The 15,442-nt window shown below is 36.7% G+C and overlaps 1 long non-coding RNA gene and 1 other non-coding gene across 2 annotated transcripts; both read right to left on the bottom strand.

The window, feature by feature from the left end:
* Nucleotides 1-7,477: 7,477 nt before the first annotated feature.
* On the bottom strand, nucleotides 7,478-8,603 carry LOC131168238 (uncharacterized). Its single transcript, XR_009140269.1, has 2 exons — nucleotides 8,444-8,603; nucleotides 7,478-7,875 (listed from the first exon to the last, which is right to left on the bottom strand). It is a non-coding gene; the product is annotated as an uncharacterized LOC131168238 (long non-coding RNA).
* LOC131143593 (U6 spliceosomal RNA) lies at nucleotides 8,474-8,576 on the bottom strand. The gene has a single exon (XR_009133578.1). It is a non-coding gene; the product is annotated as a U6 spliceosomal RNA (small nuclear RNA).
* Nucleotides 8,604-15,442: the final 6,839 nt, after the last annotated feature.

Below are 15,442 nucleotides of genomic sequence, written 5' to 3'. Positions count from 1 at the left end.
TTAGTACCATCCCCGTTTTCCATAGGGCATAGGGCAAAAGGAAGCTACACAATAGAAATTGGCTCCAAAGGATAAGCATAAAGGGTGGCATCCTTGTTATTTTCATCATAAATTACCATAGGCAAATTCTTAGAATGCTTAAGCATAATCTTCCTTTTCCCTTTGTTAGTCATTGTACTATTGTAGCTTCAAGAGCTTTTGCAAAATATTCCTTAAATATTCTAGACAACCGATATATGTAACTAGAAATACTACAAGTCCCAAAGTTGAGAGCTCACCCAGCAAGCGACAATGAAGACAATGTTCAAAATTGAACAAAACTCCAAAAGAACAAAAACAATTGCTCTCGGGCACCAAAACAGCAATTAGTTTCCAATCATTGGCACGCCCGATGAAAATCAAATTGCCCATTAAAGTGCGTGGACTACATGGCTTAACATCATGCCTGTATTCCATATGAAGGGTTAAGAAGTTAAAGCGTGGGGCAACAGGGCATCCTTCAATCATCCGAATCAATTGACCACTTGTAACAAAAATAAAGCTCAGATCCCTGTCAATGATGTGGAATGCCATAAAGACATCTATGGGATCGAACTCACTTGCAAGTTGCAGCATTGGTAAACATTTTCATGGAGTCATCTCAAGTACCAACAAATATTATGATCAAAAGGAGTCTGTATCTGAATGTACTGACAAGCATAAACATGATGCATACTACAAAGGAAATAATCCTCCCATGTCTAACTTCATGGGACCACAACCAACACTCACCCAAGAGATTCTGAACAAGTTTCAACAAATAGGTCTTTTGTCTAATCTCTTAGAAGAGACACAAACTTACTTGAGCTCTTGAACCAAATCAAATCCATTCAAAAACGATGACTTTAGATTCCTTACTCACTTGACTCTAAAGATGGTGATAAGCAATAAAGAGATGGTAACAACAAGAAAAGAGTAAGTTCCAATGGGAATGGTTCAACCTCGTAAAACCATTTCTAATAAAAAGTCTATCCAGCAACTTCCATCGCAGCGCTATGTAATGAATTTTTCATCTAGAAGGGAGATTCTATTGAGGAGATCCTCACACTCTCATACAGTGTGAGAGGCAACCACTCCCAGTAAAGTCAGATATAGGAACAATTCCCCTCTAATTTGAAAACATATTCAAATTGTGGAAACAGTCACTTCGAGCAGGGAGGACAGCGGCATAAATCATGCCCTTCCAAACTCCCACGATATACAATTGGTGTTACATTTTTAGGGTCCTTAGCAGTAACAAGATTACATTCATACCTGAAGGTCAATTATGGAATAGTCTCTCCAAGCATGGATGTAAGATTGCGTACATCACACCTTCACGGGAATTTCAATGGCAGTAACCTAGCACCCCAGCTCACTTCCTAGGACAATAGTTTGCTATTTGGTTAAGTTTTGTAAAAGACATTGTACAAGAAACCTTTCAATAGCGAGATGAAAGTAGAAAAGGCTTTCTCTTAGTATAATTTGTCCCCCGCTACTAAAGACTAAAGGATGATAAAGGAAATCACAATCATGACAAAAATTTCCAATGAACTTCATCCCCTCACTTATGTCATCTCTCATCATCTATCACCGCCGTATTGCTTTTTTTTTAAAATGGTTTCCTTCTTGAAAAGCACCATTTTTTTCTTCAAAAAGGAAAAAAAATGTCTAGTGAGCAAGTGAAAAACTATTAATGGTCTAGAAATTTTTTTTGCACTATAGACTAGCTTTGAAGTAATAAAAAAATAAAATAAAATAAAAATAAAGACTTGCAAAATCACTTAAATCAGCACCTTGGATCAAACTCCAATGTGTATAACACCACATGCTCACTCAAATAGACTCCATAATTCTAAAGACTATTAGAGGACAACTCAAATGGATCTAATATGTCAAACTATGAGATAAGACATTTCACAACAATTCCAAGTCTCATGTTACGAACCTAATTGTCACGGTCCGCCTTTTTCACACCGTTGTGAAGGGCCGTGCGGCGCTAGCTAAAGCACTCTTGCTTAACTAGCCAGCCTTTTGTTTACCAACATTCATCCACGGAACACTTTCATTAACATTCAATCAGATAGCAGCGGAAATAATAATCAATTCGTGAAAGCCGTGGCAACCAAGCAGTAAATATTGAAGCAAACGTAATTCATTAATAAATCCTCCGTTGACATGTTGTACTTAGCGAGGGAGGCAAGTAGGCTAAGCACGTTGACAATTGCTAGTGAGTTTTACAATGATTGATGAACACTCACCCTCCCCTAAAGAGCTTTCTAGGCCATTCTCACTCTAGCACTAGGAAATATCAAAGTGACCGAGGAGTCATACTGCCTTATTTGGCTTACAATGAAAGAAATACTAGAAAATAACCCTACACTAGTATTTACATGATGGAAACCCATCCCAAACACACGAGATAAGCGGTCATAGGCAAGCATAATGCCCTGAACAAGCTTAGCCCGTGACATTCTCCCCCACTTATGCGGTCGACGTCCTCGTAGACTTTTGGCGATAGGTACACTTCAAATTTGTCCACGAATGGCTTCAAATCTTCCGCAGAAATCCAGCTGATTTCTTTATCATCAAGGCACTTCCACTTCACTAGGAACTTCTGCCGCTTCTTCCTTGAGGACTGGAACTTTCTGTCTGCAAGTAGGGGTGAGCAAAATTCGGTGAAAACCGAATTAACCGAATTAACCGGCCGAAATTGGTCGGTTCGGTTCGGGTAAAAAGCCCGGTTCGGTCGGTTCGGTTATAATTCTACAAAATTTCGGTTAATCGGTTTCGGTTCGGTTAAGGGTAAAAAAAATTTCGGTTAACCGAATTAACCGAATTACTAATTAATTAGATTTTAAATATAATTTATGAATATAAATTTTGCTTATGTAAGTTCATTAAGGAGTTTAATTAACCTATTTGGATTCTTTGTTCTATGGTAAAATATTATTTTCATTAATAAAATTAATAAATAAGGTATTTAATTAAGTTGGATTTGGTTTTAAAAAAAATTTATAATTGTATTATATTTCTAACAATTAATTTTAAATAATTTCGGTTAAAATCGGTTAACCGAATTACCCGAATGGGCAATTCGGCCGGGTCGGTTCGGTGTATTTCGTCAATTCGGTCGGTTCGGTTAATGGTTTATATTAACCGAATTTTTCGGTTAATTCGGTTAATTACCCGAATTTAACCGAACCGACCGTTTGCTCACCCCTATCTGCAAGGATCTCTTCAACATCATGTCTGTCAGGTTGCACTGTCTTCAACTCTGCACTATTTGACTGACTTTTGCTCAGGTCGTTGGTGTTGGCGTTGAATGGCTTGAGGCAATTGACATGAAATTGCGGTTTTCTCTGTTGATCTGCCCACTTCTTCATCTGCTTAGAAGCTTTCTCCAGATAGGCTTGGGCAAAGTCTGCATTCTGTCTCCCTTCACTGGTGAAGATGTATGCCTTAGGACTCTTTCGTCTGTACGGCTCGCCCACTGTGTGAGGTAACAATAGCAGCTGGTCTGTAACAAGCTCAATAGGGCTCTTGTTGGTAGTTGAGCGCCTTTGGGCGTTGCCACAGAGTGGAGCCACATCAAGTAGTTGCATGCCATTCTTCTGGTTGTCGTTGACAAAGTGGCACAAGTACTCATCTAGCAGCTCTCTGAATCTCTTCATCTGTTCGTCTGTCTGTCGATGATAACTCGAAGAGATGTCAAGGTGTGACCTGAATATCCTGAAAAACTCTGTTAAGAAGTTGTCAGTGAACATTAAATCTTGGTCACAAATAATAACTTGGGGAAAACCCCAATGTTTCACAATAGTCACAAGGAACAATTGTGTCGTCCCCTCTGCCAAACAGTACTTTGGTGCGGCCATGAAAGTACCATACTTCTTCCGCTCCCCCTTGTCTTGTTGGCAAGTGAGACAAGTTTTGGTATAATTAACCACATCATCCCGCGTGTGCGGCCAATAATACCTCCCCAGTAGTCCTGTCATTGGAGTCATTCTCCGCGAATACCCCTTAACGAACTTCCTGCAGCATCCAGTAAGGCCAAGAAAGGAACGCAACTCCTTCACTGTCGTGGGGATCTTCCGTTCTTGAACCATCCTTACCTTCTCCATACCCCTCCGGATACGACCTTGTTCAACGGCTTGACCAAGGAATTTGTTGCTCCACCGAGCGAAAGAGAAATTCTCCTTCTTCAAATTCAGACTGTTTCCCTTCAGCCTGTCGAACACCTTCCGTAGATGCTCTTCATGTTTCCTCTGAAACGACACCGATGCTCCCAACGGTGTTTTGGAAGGGCGAACACATCCCGCTTCCACTTCATCAAGTTGTTTCCCCAACTCTACTATCTTTCTAGGCGCAATCCAACATGGCCTTTTAGCAGGTGGTTTCACTCCTGATAACAACTTGATCTCTTGCTCCACAGTCCGTCGTGAAGGCAAATTTTGAGGCAGCTTATCCGGCAACACCTCCTTATCCTCATCCAACACCGCTTGGATGGTCGTAGGCTCCAGCTCTTGGCCTACTTCTTTATCTACCACCACCGTGGCTAGACGTGTCTGCTCACTCTGACCCAATCCTTCATTGAGTTGTATGGCTGAAAGGGACTTCCCTTCGTCTCCTTTTATTGCAACGACTTGCACCATGCACGAGTGATCTCCCATCAGACACAGGGAACCAGCCGAAGGCATCAGCACTGCCCTCGTCCCCATTAGGAACTCCATTCCCAGAATGACTGGATAGTCATCCAATGGCACCGCTGTGAAATTCGCATGACCTTCCCACTTTCCAAGCTTTATAACCACTTGCTTGGCTACTCCCAGAGTAGGCTGGGCTACAGAGTTAACTGCTTTCACGCGTCCTGTATCCTTCTCTAAGGATAAGTTGAGTCTTCCTGCTTCCAACTGCGAAACAAAATTATGAGTAGCTCCCGTATCCATCATAGCGCGAGTACTCTTCCCATTTATCCTCAAGTCCACAAACATTAACCCTTTTGCTCGTGTAACTTTCGGTGTTTTTGCCTGCTTTTCCAATGCGTTCACTAACCGCACTAAACCCACCCTCGGGGCGTCATCCTCTTCCCCATCGTCTTCCACTGCCTGTTCTGCAATAGAAGCCTGTAAGGCATTAAGTGATGCTTTGTGAGGGCACTCAAAAACTCTATGAGGACCTCGACACAAGAAATACTCAATTTTACTCTTCCCCTTTCCATTGGGTGTGTTAAACCCTCGAGACGACGAAGCTTCCTGTGAGGTTGATGAATTAGGGTCGGCTCCCCCACTCTTGGGTTTGCCATTCTTGAAAGACTTTCCACCGTTTCCCTCTCCGCCAAACTGTTTGGACGAAGTGGTCTCATCACCAGTGTAGTCTGTCAAGCGTTCTGCAGCCGCTTGTGCAGTTGACAAGTCTTGAACCCTTTGTCTATGAAGTTCAGTTATTGCCCACGGTTTCATCCCCTCTAGAAAATAGAACAACTTGTCCTTCTCCGACATATCCTGAATATCCAACATTAAAGCAGAAAATTGTTTCACATAGTCACTGATTGAACCCGTATGCTTGAGATCTCTCAGTTTTCTCCTTGCATTATACTCAACGTTCTCAGGAAAGAATTGGGCCTTGAGCTCTCTCCTCAAGTCTGCCCAACTATCAATCACACAGCTTCCATTTTCAATTTCTCTGTACTTGGTACGCCACCACAGTTTGGCATCACCAACCAAGTACATGGTCGCAGTATCCACCTTTGCCTATTCTGAGGCCATCCTCACAACGCGAAAGTACTGCTCCACATCAAACAAGAAGTTCTCTAACTCCTTGGCATCTCGGGCACCCCCATACGTCCTGGGTTCTGGCACCTTGGTCTTGCTAACTCCCGGAGTGTTGGAGTTCCCCATAGCAAGAACCATCACATTTACCTTTGCATCCAGATCTGCCATCCGGGCTTGCAAAGTTTCCACAGTGTGGCGAAAGTCCTCTGACATGTCGCCTATCAAACCTGCTTGATGTTTTTGTGATCCCCTCACTTCATCAACAAATTCTCTCATCTGGGCCACCTCCGCGGCCATAGTGTTGGTTGACTCTTCAACCTGTGCTTCCAGCACGCTGATCCTCTCAGCATTGTTTGGTGCCATGGTCACTTACCAAAGCTTTCCAAACCCAACAACGAAGGCAAACGAATTCACGTAGCAACTCAACCTTGGGCTCTCACCAAGTGTCACCGACTTGGGCTCTGATACCAAATGTCACGGTCCGCCTTTTTCACACCGTTGTGAAGGGCCGTGCGGCGCTAGCTAAAGCACTCTTGCTTAACTAGCCAGCCTTTTGTTTACCAACATTCATCCACGGAACACTTTCATTAACATTCAATCAGATAGCAGCGGAAATAATAATCAATTCGTGAAAGCCGTGGCAACCAAGCAGTAAATATTGAAGCAAACGTAATTCATTAATAAATCCTCCGTTGACATGTTGTACTTAGCGAGGAAGGCAAGTAGGCTAAGCACGTTGACAATTGCTAGTGAGTTTTACAATGATTGATGAACACTCACCCTCCCCTAAAGAGTTTTCTAGGCCATTCTCACTCTAGCACTAGGAAACATCAAAGTGACCGAGGAGTCATACTGCCTTATTTGGCTTACAATGAAAGAAATACTAGAAAATAACCCTACACTAGTATTTACATGATGGAAACCCATCCCAAACACACGAGATAAGCGGTCATAGGCAAGCATAATGCCCTGAACAAGCTTAGCCCGTGACACTAATCACTGGTTAGGAGCATTGCGTGACAATCTCAAATGAAGCAAGGGCCGAACCATGGGATAGGATCATTGCACAGTAATCTATAATGGGTTGTCACAAGGCACAAGTTGAACCACAAGGCAAGGTCATTGCAGGTAGACAAATGGACCTACAAGCCGAAGCACAAGACAAAAACATTGTATGATAATCCAATAGAGGTCCACAAAAGTGCAACCATTGGGCATGGTCATCAAGAGTGAACTAAGGGATCCAAGGTAGTAAAAAATGGGCCGTTACAAGTCAAACCATTAGGAAGAATCATCTGGTTGTCACAGGGAACGACAAGCCAAACCACAATGTAAACTTTACATGGTAATCTAGAAGGAGTCTCATGAGTTGAAATGTGAGCAAGACCACACAAGTGGACAAAAGGACCCATGAGCCAAACCATGCGATAAGGACTTCATTAAGGTCAATATAAATTGTTCAAACTTACCAACCTGATCAATTGCATCATATGCAAGATACGTCTTCTCCCATAGTCTTAAGTTTATTTGGTGTAAGAAAAATAAATAAACAAAATTAATTGGTTTATTGGATACGAAGAAAAGTGGAAAACGTATAAAAGAAAGGAATGGTTATTTTTTACCCTCAGAAATCAAAGATGATCCGCTTGTTCTGTTGGAAACTGTATATTTGGGGCTCCAACAACTAAAACACAAATGAAAATTCTGCTATTCACAAATAAGAAGCAGTTTCCAAAAAATATAAGAAATTATCACAACAATTGGATTACACAGATATGCAAAAAGCATATGAGAGAGAGAGAGAGAGAGAGAGAGAGAGAGAGAGAGAGAGAGCATCAGCAAACTCATTCATGGAACAATGGATCCTTCTCAGTTGAATTAGCACATCTTATAAACCAAGCTCCAAGATTTCTTTATAGTAATCCTTCTCAGCCAAATGACATCCCTTCATTTATTGCTTTGCCATTCGAGAAGGTTTAGATGGCTAGGAACAAAGTTCTATTTGAAGAGGAGCATATAAAGTCCTTTTCCCTTACTTCCTCTGTAAAAGCAGCATTCTCTACCTCTTCATTTCTCTTGCCTTTTTCTGAGCAACCAAACAAAGCACACTAATCTCCTTCATAGAAATTCAAGAACCACCAACAACTAAAACACAAACGGAGATTCTGATATTAACAAATAAGAAGCAATTTCCAAAAAAAAATACGAGAAATTATCACAGCAGTTGGACTATCATGGAGAAGTAGCAGAAATTCATAGACAAGCTCTCTCCTGAATTATGGGTTGAAAGTTAAAAATCTAGAAAACAACTCTACCTACCTTTTTATTTAGCTTTTCTCAACAACCAAACAAAGCATAATAGTGAAACTGATAGAAATTCAAAACCATCAACAACTAAAATACGCACAGCGCGAATTTCTCTTTATTAGTGTAACAAATTATCCCAGCAATAGGATTATCATGGAAAAGTAATAGGAATTCAGACACCCGCTAACCAAAAGCATTTGTGGAAATACTAAGAACTAAGATGCAGTTCCTGCGAATTACAAGAAATGATCGCAACAGATTTTCGATTATAATGGAAGAGGGAAAAATTCAGAGACACCCACTAATCTTTTCCAGAGTAAAGATGAGCAAAAAGAGAAGAACAGAACCGTGGGAAACCCAGGCGGAGAGAAATGGAAAAAAATTTGGACCATTTCTCGATTTGTGCGTGTCATCCTTGCGCAGGGGCCATGCTAATCTTCTCTGTATCGTTCCAATTTTATCGGATGTCTCCGCAGAGAAAAGCTCCCTTACTTTCTTCCGGGTTTATTAAGCGTCGAGAATTTCTTTGCCTAACCGATGTGGGGACGGCTCGAACCCCAATGATATACAGCACACGCGTATAGAACTATTTAAGAAGAATTTAAATTTAAAATGAATTTATCAATTTTCTAGTTTTTAGAAAAAATAAAAATAAACTCATAAAATATTATTTTCATATTTTTTGAAAAGGAATACAATTTGAGAGTATTAATAATTTTCTTTAGAATATTAGAAAGACGATTAAAAATCATTTTGGATTTGTTTAAATAACTATACGAGTCATTGACTTAAAAATAAATATTTTGGAATACTATAAAGTATTGTATTGTATTGTTATTTTTTTTTAATAATTTTTAATTTAAAAAAAATTATGTGTGCAGCTGTTAACAAATTGGATTAATTGCATTAATTGTACAGTATGATTTATCCTAGAAATATCACTGTTTTCTTAATGTTCTGAAAGCTATTTTTCTTTTCTCATTATTTTTAGTCTTATTTTTAAAATTTTAAAATATTCCTATAATTATTAGGTTCTTAGTTAACTAAAGTGATGTAACAATAAAATAAAAAAAATAGTTACTTTAATAGAGGTGTTGACGACTACTAACAAATTATTAGTAGAGATCTTGTGCTCTACAAAGAGTAGGACTTCAAAAAGTGATTTTAAAAAGAAATAATAAAAAAAATCAATTTTATGTGCTAAATCATAAAATTTGAACATGCTATGGATAGAGGTAATAAAATCTTAAATACTAAGCTATTTTTTTTAAATTATTTTTTAAAGTTGAAAATAATCGATGAATATATAACTTAATAAGTTGATTAACAATTTGAAGTTGATTAACTAAAACTATTAATACTTTGAAATTGTATGATAAATTTGTAATATAGAAAAAAAAAAAAGGCAAAATTTGAAATAATGTATTTAGTTATATTTGGTTATCAAGAAAAGTAAAAATAAAAATAAAAATAAATTCACAAATTAATAATTAAAATTTTGATTTTCACATAATTAACATTATGTTTTCTTAATTCTTAATCATATTAATTAGAATAAATTTTAAATAATATTTTATATAGAGAGAAAATACAAAGAGAAATAGATATAATTTTTATTTTATTTTTCTTTCTTTTTCAAACAAAATCCTTGTCCACACAAACACATATAATTTCTCCGATAAACTTTAGGGGAAAAAGAAACATTGAAAAAAAAATCTACATACCTTTTCATGTTTGACTATTAAGAAATTAAAAAAGAAAAATGGGAATAAGTTAACAAATATTTGATTGCTAAAATCGTTAATATATAATTTTTCTTAATTTTTAATCACATTACAATAAATTTTCATTTTTAGTAAAGCTTATTTAAGTAGAAAACATAATAAAATATTTTCATTTTCATTTTATTATATTCTTTTTCAAACAAAATCCTCGTTCCTAAATCATGGCATCTAACTTGCAAAGATTAGTCATTTTTGTCAATTTTGAATGCAACATTTTTGCTTCATAGGGTTTAAAATATATGTCAAATTAAAGTTTTTTATAAAAATAAAAACCAACGATAATCTTATCTACGAAAAAAAGAAGGCCTAATTACAACATACCTAATATAATAACTATTTAGGATTATATAGATTTATTTAAAGCTTCAGAAGAGGTCTGTTTTTTTTTTTTTTCTTTTTTTTTTTTGGCCAAATCTTAGGCAAGCTTAGTTTCTTTGTGCCTTTATTTATATGTTGTTAATGTAAAATTTAAAATCTAGCTACCAACGTAATTGGTATCAAAGAGATTGTTGTTATGGCATCGAGATCATCTTCTAGAAGATTTGACATCGTCAAATTTGATGGAACCGGGAACCTTGGTTTATAGCAAAGGAGAGTGAAATATTCTTGTACAACAATGAATGGGAAAAACATTACTTGGTATTCAACCAAATGGAATAGATGAGGCAACATGGTGAGAATTGCAAGCTTTTGCCGCTTCTACAATACGCTTCTGTTTGGCCGACGAAATACTCTATTGAGTAATGGAGGAGGATTCTCCAACGGCTATATGGCGAAAGTTAGAGAACCGGTACATGTTCAAATCTCTTAATAATAATTTTTTTCTTAAGCAACGTTTGTATTAGCTTAAGATGGTGGAAGGATCAATCTTAGATCAACATATTAATGCCTTCAATCAAATTATTAGTGCTTTGATGAGAGTTGATGTTAAGTTTGATGAGGACGACAAAGTTTTGATGTTGTTAAACTCTTTGCCCTCGACTCATACCTATTAAAATCTTGTGACCACTCTTACGTGGGAAAAAGAAACTCTTTATCTTGAAAAGGTAACAAGTGTTTTATTGAATTTTCATCAAAGATTGAAAATATGTGATGAAAGAGAAGAACTTGTGGTAAAGGGTAATAACAAGCGAGGCAAAGGAAAATCCAAACATGGATCAAGTCAGAAATCCCGAAATCAATCCAAGAAAAAGAAATAAATTCGGTGTTACAAATGCGTTAAAAAGGGGCATGTGAAATCAAAATGTCCGGATTGGAAGAAGGGGAATTCTAAGAAAGATAAGGGTACTTCAAAATCTACAAATGTTGTTCAAGAAAGAAATTCAACGTGTAGTGATGGTGATGTTCTATCAGTTTCAGCGGGGTCGGATAATCTAACGAACTCTTAGATACTTGACTCAATATGTTCTTATCACATGACTCCGAACAAGAGTGGTTCAGCACTTACAGGTTAGTGAATTCTAAATCAATTCTTATGGATAATGATGTTTCTTGCAAGATCATTGGCATAGGAAATGTAAAAATAAAAATATTTGATGATGCTGTAAGAACGTTGTGTAATGTAAGACATATATCAGAGTCGAGAAAGAGTTTGATATCACTCAGTAGCTTGGATTATAATGGTTTTAATAACAAGTCCAAATGTGGAGTTCTAACAGTATAGAAAGGTAATCTGACTGTAATGAAATGACAGAAACTGGATGGAAATATCTACACATTGCATGGAACTACCATTGTAGGTGGAGCTACAGCCGTAAATGTTGAATCAGATGAGACTAACTTGTGGCATATGCGCGCTTGGGCATATGGGGGAACATGGCATGAAAGAACTACACAAGAGGAAACTTTTGAAGGGCTTGAAATCATGTCTAAAATTTTGCAGGATTTGTGTTCTTGGAAAACAGAACGGAGCAAAGTTCAAATCAATTATACACAGGACAAAGGGTATTCTTGATTATGTGCATTCAGATGTTTAAGGCCCGATTAGAGTTGCATCAAAGGGTGGACATATGTATTATGTAATTTCATTGATGATTACTCACAGAATATCTGGGTTTACTTCATGAGTCACAAATCAAATACGTTTGTTGGGTTTAAAATTTGGAAGGTTGAAGTGAAAAACCTGACAGGAAGAAGATTTAAATACTTAAGGTCGGATAATGGGACCGAGTACGCTGATTCGCCATCTTCTTTGAAAAACATGCGATTATGATCAAGAGGTAATCAATTGTTGAATCCAAAAAAAAAAACACACACACACACACACACCCACACACATCCCAATAAAATCATAACATGTGGGATTGAAGCTTAATTCAGTTGAGTTTGTTTCAAGCTCAAATTCAAAAATTATATGATTGATTGAATTCAAATCAAAATTTCTAAGCATATTGACTGAACTCAAATATCAAATACTTATATATGAGGAAAGCAGGAAATCCTTCACAACAGAGTCATTTGTGATAGCTACTACAAGTATCAAAATTATACATTTAGTTTTGACTTAAGATGATTACAAAGGAAAAGTAGAAAGCAAAGTAAGGCATTTACCCTACTACTAAGGAATACAAATATTTACAAAAAAAAGTAAACAAAAAAAGTAAATTATCCCAAAAAAGAAAAAAAAAAAAAAACATAAAAGAAAAACAAAGGACAACTCTCAGAAATTGCAGTCACTTAAAAATCCATCATCATCATCAGCATCTCCATGCTCTGTACAATCTTCTTTATGAACTTCTTCCAAAATTCTACAATAACTAATTTTCTTGATGGCTTACTTCCCCAATGACCATCATTAAGCACAGATTTGACTGGGAGAGAACCAAAGCAATTAAGAAACACAAATTTTTTTTTACAGAAACATTCAAAAACATAGCTGCAGAGTTTCATTAGAAACTTATTTTTATGAATTAAGGCAGTAGGTTAGTTTTAAAAAAAAGGAAAAAAAAAATAGAAAAATCTAAGCAGATATTCCAGCCTCAAAATGTCATCATGCAGGTCTTTAGCTCCTAATAAATTACTCAGAGCCATTCACAGGAAACGAACAAGTAGAAGTCATTAGTCATCTCGATCCATACTGAAATAGTGGAATTCATTAAGGAGGTGATTGAAATATATGACTTTCAAATTAAACTAAGAACTAAACATTTTCACACTAAGCTGCAAGAGGAACGACAACAGAGAACTCAAATTGATATTTCCCTCCAGTTGGATCAATCATAGATCATATTCATATTATACATCCAACTAATTACACTTACCCAATGTTTGGTATGCTGGAATGAATAGATAGGAAGTGAAATGGATATGGGCCACATGGATAATATATAAATTATAAAGATCAATTCTATTTCATCCCATTCCATTCTTGTGTGTCAAGCAAATTAGTAAAAGAACCCCAGCAGTCCAACAAAGTACATGCAGATGCAGGGAGCAAGATAAGTTGACAGGACAATTTGTCATGAAATCTAATAAAGTATTTGTATTTTTGAAAGAAAGGTTGCATACATTATGCCCTCCCAACAACGCTAACATGGCATAGGCGAGCCTTGTTCTACAGCATTTTCCAAGCAGATTTTTTTGTAATCCCCACCCCAGAACTATTGCTTTTTAATAATCTTAAGAAAATTCAAAAATCCCTTTGATCATTCTCAGAGTTCCAAAATATTTTACAGAACAAGCAACATCTAACTTTACCACATGTTTAGAAACTTAAAGTTCATATTTTGGATTTAGATATATATGGATGTGGATGAATCTCAGTAAAATTCAGTGCACATCCAAGTTTACTGAGCTTCATCCAAATCAACACAAGTCAACGCATGAAATGAATGCTCCCAAACACAAACTTAGAAGTCTCATAATAATTTATTATCTATTCTATTTATAAGAAAATGATGAACAGATATTTGTCTTCAGATAAAGTTGAAACAAAATTCCCCTCTTCATACCCCCTCAACCCGGAGACCCCTGCCTCCATCGCTGCCAAACTTAACTGAACACTTCACAGGATTTGTTTTTTCTTCAAATCAAACAGTGCAACATTTTGCTTTACTTCTGGTAGTACCTTTTCCCTTTAAACTATACTTGAGGATAAATAAATAAGCAGTGAACATTTGTCTAATTAGTCCCATGTTGCTATAATTGCATATGCCTTGAATTATTGTAGTTTGTTTCAATAGAAGAATTATTCTGTTTTTCTGCTTCTCTTTTCAGTTATAGTAATTCTGGGTCATTTTATTTCTGTTTTGTGGTTCTGAGTCGCTGCATTTTTATCCAAAGATCCACATATTATATCTTGTTTCATTTTCTGTGATACCTATCAATTCTATAAAGTATACATCACAATATACTGGAAACAGTAATTTTTATTCTGTTCGAATGTTGATGTTTCAAAATGATTGCTGATTTCATTTGCATGTCAAATTTTAGATGTTAATATACCCCCGGATCATTTACTTTGAGCTTTGAACTCAAGAGGCCTTAAAATTTAAAGAAAACAAGCATTTCAATCTGAAATTGTATTTTATCTAAAATTTGACTCACAATATCTTCCAAAATGGGCAGAAAACAGACTTGAAATGACAGCTTGTTCTACATTAAGAATCTGCTCGGCTCATACAAGGATCATTTATTAGGTATCAGTACATTTACATGATGAACTTACTAGGATGAACAAATCAAAATCAAAGATTTACATGATTGTTTATCAACCCATCCACATTGCCCAAAATGTTTTGCAGCACATATTCTATATGTGCATGGTTTGAATTGGCCTTTTCCCCCAAGTCATTATTAGCACAAAATATAATCAGTGGTTATGAGCTAAATAGCTTTATAGTCACAACTCTGGGAGAAACAGAAGCCTACAAAGAACACAGGCCAAGAGTGACCAAATTTTGAAGGATAAAAAACAAAAACAAAAAAACAGCAATCGAGTTCAACAACGGCAGCAAGGAAAAAAGTCACACTACCTAGAATAATCAATATGAATTGTCCCATAATTTAGCTCAGGTTTGGCAGCATCTGTGGAACGTTAGAGGACCACCAAATCCTTCTCTACTACCTTAATCCAAGTTTTTTGAAGTCTACCTCCTAAAGCATCTATCAATCAAATTAAAATTTCTCATTGTGCAGTATTTTGTAAACCATATGTGTTGTTAGTAAAAACATTGATAATGCAATACTGCCATATGCTTTGCTGTAAAAGTGTAAATCAATGGAAGGAAGAGCATGGTTGCTAGTATGTTACAAGTTAGATAAGACCGTGCGCACTTGAAAAAAACTCACGACCATTACACCTGTTTCCCGTTATATAACCTCCTCTAATCCCACTTCTCACTATACTTGTTATAATTACACTAAACTACCTGCTATTACTATTTAAAATCATGGTTGACACATGATAACCAATTCTCTTTTCCTCGAGTGAACTTAGGAAGACACTATTGCAAAAGCATCACAACACTATGTAAGCAAGCCACCCAGGATGAGATCATACCTTGGAACAGTTCAAGCAAAGGTATTACAAGCCACAGCTGCGAGATGAAGTGGCTGAGTATA

Source organism: Malania oleifera, chromosome 11, assembly GCF_029873635.1.
Source record: "Malania oleifera isolate guangnan ecotype guangnan chromosome 11, ASM2987363v1, whole genome shotgun sequence".
In the NCBI taxonomy this organism is placed as follows: domain Eukaryota; kingdom Viridiplantae; phylum Streptophyta; class Magnoliopsida; order Santalales; family Ximeniaceae; genus Malania; species Malania oleifera.
The sequence above is the reverse complement of the archived record's forward strand: the minus strand, read 5'-3'. Positions and strand labels throughout refer to the sequence as shown.